General features: G+C 41.7%; 1 pseudogene; it reads right to left on the bottom strand.

Moving 5' to 3' along the window:
- Positions 1-3,665: 3,665 nt before the first annotated feature.
- LOC128110390 (immunoglobulin heavy variable 3-73-like) lies at positions 3,666-4,291 on the bottom strand (annotated as a pseudogene).
- Between the last annotated feature and the right edge of the window lie 2,598 nt (positions 4,292-6,889).

Below are 6,889 nucleotides of genomic sequence, written 5' to 3' on the forward strand. Positions count from 1 at the left end.
AGTGTGAAATTCCTGTTATTGTCTAATTTAGTCCTCTTTTCACTGCATGTTTATCTCTGTGTTCAGTAGAAACAGGGAGTGACTGATACTTGAATTTCAGTGTCCAGCTCAGCATTTGAGATCAGCATTTCCTCCACATAGGCCTTCTAGCATAGGCCCCCAGAATGCCCCCCAGAAGGACAGCCTCACTCTCAACATACCTCCCCGTCACTTTTCTTACTCTGTCTCTTTCATGGTCTATTCCAGGCAGTTACTTCTCCTGATCTTACCTGGAGTCCCTAAGCTTGTTTTCACTTTCTAGAGATCATGGGGATGGACAGTAAGGATGGACTTTGATCTGACTTCTTACTCAACACGATTCATCCTGAATGACACCAGAGTGCTTTTTATCCAGCCATCCCTGCTTCTCTGGTGACTGACATGCTAACAGGGCAATGAATAAAACATTTTTTTATCTGTTAAATTGGTGATTCAAATCAACTGGGCTCCAGTTTCCAGCATTGTAGATAAACTAGCTGAGCTTTGGGATGTCATTAGAGAACAGTGTTGGTCTCACTCTTTAGCAACATGAGCAAAGCAGACCAGAATGTGGGTCAGCTCATGGAATTCTGCACAGGACAGAAGCTGAGGATTAATGGTATTACTGAGAAACTCCAACTTAACAAGATTCAGATACTCAGATCATGGTATAAATGTTGCAGCATAAAGTGGCAATTGGAAGCAAATTCTGCTGCAAGAGAGAGATTCAAAGGGAAGAATCTGGAAGATTTCATCCACAGAAGGCAGCATTGCTCACCGTTAGTCCAAGGTCCCCTGCAATGAAGAGCAGCAAACTTAAAATGTAATTTTAAAAAAAGAGAGAAGAGATATGAGAGTGTAGAGGCAACATGGGAAGTCAGAGTTTCTGCCTTGGGACCCCAAAATGTAAACGAGAAAAACAGGAGTATATGAACATTTCAGCAATAAACATCTGAAAAAGAATTAACTTGATGGTAAGCACCTAACCACACTTCTAGGAATCTAAGACAAGCCCAAGCAAGTTTCTCTCTCTCTCTCTCTCTCTCTCTCTCTCTCTCTCTCTCTCTCTCTCTCTCTCTCTCTCTCTCTCTCTCTCTCTCTCCTGCCCTGGCCTTGGGTTTTCCCTCACTCAATTACCAGGACTATGAGCCTAAAAGTTTCAAATGTACACCCAGATAAAATTTTACCCTAAACTTCTTATTTTACTTTTTATCCCTGTTCTACCTGTCCCACGAGATTTCAAATAAACTGCAGACTGTGCCCTCAACTAGTCAGTGCCAGGTGTTCCCTCAAAATCTGCATCCTGGGCCAACTTCAAAGTGACTATCTCCAGGTGGCCCTGCCTCACAAATTGCTCCAGCTGCTTCCTATATGTCCCTAGAAGTTTCCTTAGAGCCTGGTCAGGTAATAAAAAAGCCTGCTTTTTCTGGACTGGGCCATCATTCCAGCCTCTTTTGGCCCTACCCAACAATAATGCCTCAATGTCAACAGGAAGTAGTCATAGAGAAGATTACACATTGCTCCTTATCATTTATTTATTATCAACAAAAAGGCTGGGATGTTAAGTTTCAAACCTGTGACAAATGGCTGACATGCCTATTTAAAATATTAAAGCAGAAACTGGCCACCAGATTCTCCCTACATCCCTCAGTCCACACCTGTTACAGGGCTCTCCTGGCTGGCACCCAAAGCCTGGGCTTCTCTCCCCCAGCTGCTCTTCTGTATATAATCCAACTGTTTTATTATTTTATCATACTTTATTTTGTTTATTTAAATGTTTTTTTTTCATTTTACATACCAACAACAGTTCCCCCTACCTCCCCTCTTCTTGTTTACCCCACCTTCCCCCATCCCCCATCCACTCCTCAGAGAGGGTAAGGCCTCCCATGGGGAGTCAACAAAGTCTGGCATATCAAGTCCAGACAGGACCAAGCCCCTCTCCCATATATCTAGCCTGAGCAAGTTATCCCTCCATAGGGGTGCTCTAGGGATAAGTTGTGGTCCCACTGCCAGGGGCCCCACCAACTGCCCAAGCCACACAGCTGTCATCCACATTCAGAGGGCCTAGTTCAGTCCCATGCAGGTTCCCCAGCTGTCAGTCCTTGTGTCAGCTGTCTGTAGGCTTTCCCCTCATGATCTTGACCCCTTTGCTCATATAATTCCTCTTCCCTCTCTTTGACTGGACTCTAGGAACTCCACTCAGTGCTTGGCTGTAGATCTCTGCATCTGCTTCTATCAGTTACTGGATGAAGGTTCTATGATGACAATTAGGGTAGCCATTGATCTGATTGCAGGGGAAGGCCAGTTCAGGGACCCTCTTCACTATTGGTTGGAGTCTTAGCTGGGGTCATCCTTGTGGATTTCTGAGGATTTCCCTAGCACCAGGTTTCTCCTTAACCACATAATGGCCCCCTCTAAACAGATACCTCTTTCCTTTCTCTCCCTCTCTGTCCCTCCCCCAACTCGACCATCCTGTTCCCTCATGTTCCCTTGCCACCTCCTCTTACCACCTCTTCCTAACCCACACACTCCCGATTAACTCAGGAGAACTTATCCATTTCCCCTTTGTCGGGGGTCCCATGCATGTCTTTCTTAGGACCCTCCTTGCAACCTAGCTTCTCTGTGTTTGTGGACTGTAGCCTGGTTATCTTTTGCTTTATGTTTAATATCCTTTTATGAATGAGTACCTACTATATTTGTCTTTCTGGATCTGGGTTAGCTCAACTCAGGAATTTTTTTTTCTGGTTCCATCCATTTGCCTGCAAATTTCATGATGTCATTATATTTTACAGTTGAGTGATTCTCCACTTTGTAAATGTACCACATTAATCCAACTATTTTAGTTACCTGGTCCTTTTCATCTCTCTTTTGGGCCTCTTGGCTGCTTCATCTTTTTCCACCCTCTCCTCTCTCCTTCTCCCTCCCCCTAATCCTCAAGTGAGTCCCTTTTGGACTCTCCCAGAAGCTCCTGACTCTGGCTATGCTCTCCCACTTATTTATAATAAACTTTCTCCTCCACCTTAACTGGGGTCAGTCATGTCCCTTTAATTTTTGTTTCTTCTTTTTTTCATTCACTAACAACCTTCCCCAAGTTCCCACAGAGTTAGAGCCTAGGCCTCAGCTGAGTTAAAGTAAGTGGCTCACATCTGTTCAGAACAAAGTCTGGAAGTAAGATGAACGAAGTGGAATGGGAGGTGTGATGACGAAAGTTATAAGTAACTGAATCAGCTAGAAATACAATCGGGTCATATCTGTGCATAGTTCTCGGGGAAAGCAGAAAGACTTGAGACCTGTTAGGGATGTGGGTCACTGAGTGCGGCCTCACCTCCCTCATGATACCACTAATTCCAAACATAATCGGAATACCAGTGAGGCTTTGCCCTGAATCTCTTGAGGGAAAAATCATCAAAAACACTGCAGCTCTTCCTTAGTATTTGGTCCTTTGATCTCACCAGAGTAATTTCTGCTATCAGAGTTGATTTTTTTTTTTTACATCATAATACATGTTAGACTGTGTAGTGCATATATTTTATATTGAGGTAAAACAGGAATCTGTTATCATAGAATTCACATTTCATATAAATGGAGAGCATTCTAAGAAGTCAGTATATGGGGTGACAGCTGTGACCACAAAAACCAGAATTCACTTATGTCTGAACCTGTTTGTTCCTGCAAGGTCCCTTTTCTTCATGTGCTCTCTGCGCCCCCTGCTGGTTCTGAGCACTGCTGCAGGGAGGTTTGTGTCAGGGTTCACACTGAAGGTCCCTCACTGTGTCTGTAGCACAGTAATAAATGGCAGTGTCTTCGGCTTTTAAGCTGTCCATTTGCAGGTAGAGGCTGCTTTTGGAATCGTCTCTTGAGATGGTGAATCTGCCTTTCACAGACTCCGCATAGGATGTTGCATAATTATTTGATTTGAGTTTAATTACACCAACCCACTCCAAGCCCTTCCCTGGAGCCTGACGGACCCAGTGCATCCAGTAGTTACTAAAAGTGAATCCAGAAGCTGCACAGGAGAGTTTCAGGGACTTTCCAGGCTGCACCAAGCCTCCCCCAGACTCCACCAGCTGCACCTCACACTGGACACCTGAAAAGACAGAGAATCCTGTCAGTAAACACTCACAAATGTCCACTGTCCCTCTCACTCAAGTCCACTCTCTCACACACACACAGTGTTTCTCCTTATCTATAAATTACCATTTAAAAGGGCAATAAGTAAAACCCAGATCAGTCCCAACTCCATGTTGGATGTTCTGTGTTCAGTAATCATCACTGAATTGGAGGACCTGTGAGTACAGAGCTGGGTGCCTCTGTCGAAGCTGTAGGGTCCTGGGCTGCTTTTCATGAGCAGAGGGAAACATAATTTGCATGTGTTCCTGATATATCATGAGCTCAGGGTCAGGAGCCTTAGTGAAGACAAATCATGATGCAGATGTCTGAGATGAAATAAAGACCAAAATGGCATGTATAGCATCAAAGTATCACTTGTTGTCCTGGGGCACAGCTTAGTTGATAGAGTATTGTTTTGCATTCCTGAAGCTCTGTGTTCATTCCCAACATTGAATAATATGCAAGGAGAATCAATGATTTGAGTCATGCTTGGTCTATATGTAACTGTTTGTAAAGAGAATAGAGATGAAAGAAGGAATGGAAAAAGAGAATAAAATTTACTTAGTACAGATTTATGTTTTAACATAGAATGTAAGTTTTCAGCCTTACTGTATTATGCTCTGTATTTGTAAACTCTTCTCCTGTCTTTGCTTAAATTATTAAATAATTTCATAGGAAATTCAGATAAGGAAAACTAAAATATAATCGTTTAAGAAATGTTGTACAAGGCTCAGTGAATAATGACTCTATACCTTAAATTGAATTAGCAAAATGTGGCCAAGACCATAGCTCAGTAGTAGTGTATATCAGACATAAAGTTCTTTGATTGATCCCTCCCAGATAAAAGAACTACTATACTATCTGAGATTATTCTTTGAACAATGATAAAAACACATTCTGAAGACCTGTATTTACCATTTAGCTCCTCAAGGGCTGATCTAGCCCACCTACCATATAGACCCGCTCTTCCTCATCACAAAGTACCTCTAGCTCTTCTGTGACCTCCCTAAAACTCCCAGTGAGCCTGTTTCCTCCCATGACATATCGTTCTGCTCTCTGGATCCTCAAGGACTTGCCTTTGACTCACTACCAACCGAGCTCAACATTACACACAGACACACACTACAGAGACACAAAGAGAGGGGGGAAAGAGAGAAAAAATAGAGAGAGAAAATGACTGGAAAAGTATTAATCAAAGTGGAAGAAGTCAAGAATTTGAAAAGTGAGTGAGAATGGATATGGAAAGAATTTGAGTGGAGATATTGATGGGTACAGTACTCTGGTTAAGAAATTCTCAAAAAAATAAAAAAAAATTTAAAACAACAAAGAAATCTCCTCTCACATGCAACTTCTTGGTGAGTGGTTCTCATCCAGTGCTATCACTGAATGAGAAAACCTTGGAATCTATAGCTGGGCTCCTCAGCAAGAGCTGCAGGGTTAGAGATGGAATGGTTTTCATGAGCAAAGGGAGGCCTTGCATGCATTTCCTGCTGTTGTATAATGAGTTTTCTGGTGTAAGTATTAGACATATGAGTGTCTAGAACAAATGAAAGAGACAAAACTGAATAATGAGGAAAGAATTGAAAAACTACCCATTATTACGTATTTCTTTTTTTTATTTATTTTTAATTAATTAATTAATTAATTAATTGTTTTTCGAGACAGGGTTTCTCTGTGTAGCTTTGCGCCTTTCCTGGGACTTACTTGGTAGCCCAGGCTGGCCTCGAACTCACAGAGATCCGCCTGGCTCTGCCTCCCGAGTGCTGGGATTAAAGGCGTGCGCCACCACCGCCCGGCTATTTTTTATTTTTTATTATGTATTTCTGAAATAATTCAAGTATTATTTTCTTGTTTTTTTGCCACAGATGCCAGTATAATACAATTTTGGTAATTTTAGAAGAATTAGCAAAGTTTTATAAATGTTGAATATAGATATTAAGTTGAAAAAATTGATTTCAAGTTTGTAGCTTAGTGTTGATTCATGCAAAGTGACTGGTGTGTGATACCCAGAATTGAAAACAACAATATGTAAGTTCTATTCACTATTATTTTTCTGTAAATATCTTCTAAAAATTTGAACCTTTATGTTTGTATTAATTATTAGTCTGGTGAGGACTGTGTTTCATGTAGCATTTCTATACAGCAAGTCACTAGTTTTATACATTTTGAAAGTAATAAAGGAACCAAGTCTGTGAACAGCAAAAGGTGGAGAGAAATCCAGAGCCTCCACTCCAGGGCCCTGCTCTGATATCCCTCCATCTCTCCAGTCCTGCCCCTGCCAGGACATGACACTATATTGATGGGGGTGAGTTGGGTCCTAGTTTTCCAGTAGAGGAATTCATTCTATTATGAGATAAACTGTCTTCAGGGTGATTGGGAGGGCCTTTGAACTGGGTCATTTCTGTGACTACAGCATCCCTAGGAGAGTGACATAGATTCTAGGAACTAACAGAACTTCTCCATGTCAGATCATGTATCCTTTTAGGGTAGGCTTCTAACTGTCATAGGAAATTGTCTCCTGAGCCTTGTATGTGGTTAAATGAGAGGAAAAATCTCTAAATAAAGTCAGGAAACACCCTTGCTGGCCTCTGTGCACCTGTTCCTCAGGCTCTGCATAACTAATTTATTTTGGTTTTACTTTTGTTGTCTAATGGCAAAAATATTTAGCAATATTATTCATCATATGAACATGGCATCATTTGGAAACAGTATCATATTCTGACCCTCTGTGTTTACTTTGACAGAATGTGGTATCCAATTG

The sequence above is a fragment of the Peromyscus californicus genome, unplaced genomic scaffold, assembly GCF_007827085.1.
Source record: "Peromyscus californicus insignis strain IS unplaced genomic scaffold, ASM782708v3 Scaffold_15__1_contigs__length_86483966, whole genome shotgun sequence".
In the NCBI taxonomy this organism is placed as follows: domain Eukaryota; kingdom Metazoa; phylum Chordata; class Mammalia; order Rodentia; family Cricetidae; genus Peromyscus; species Peromyscus californicus.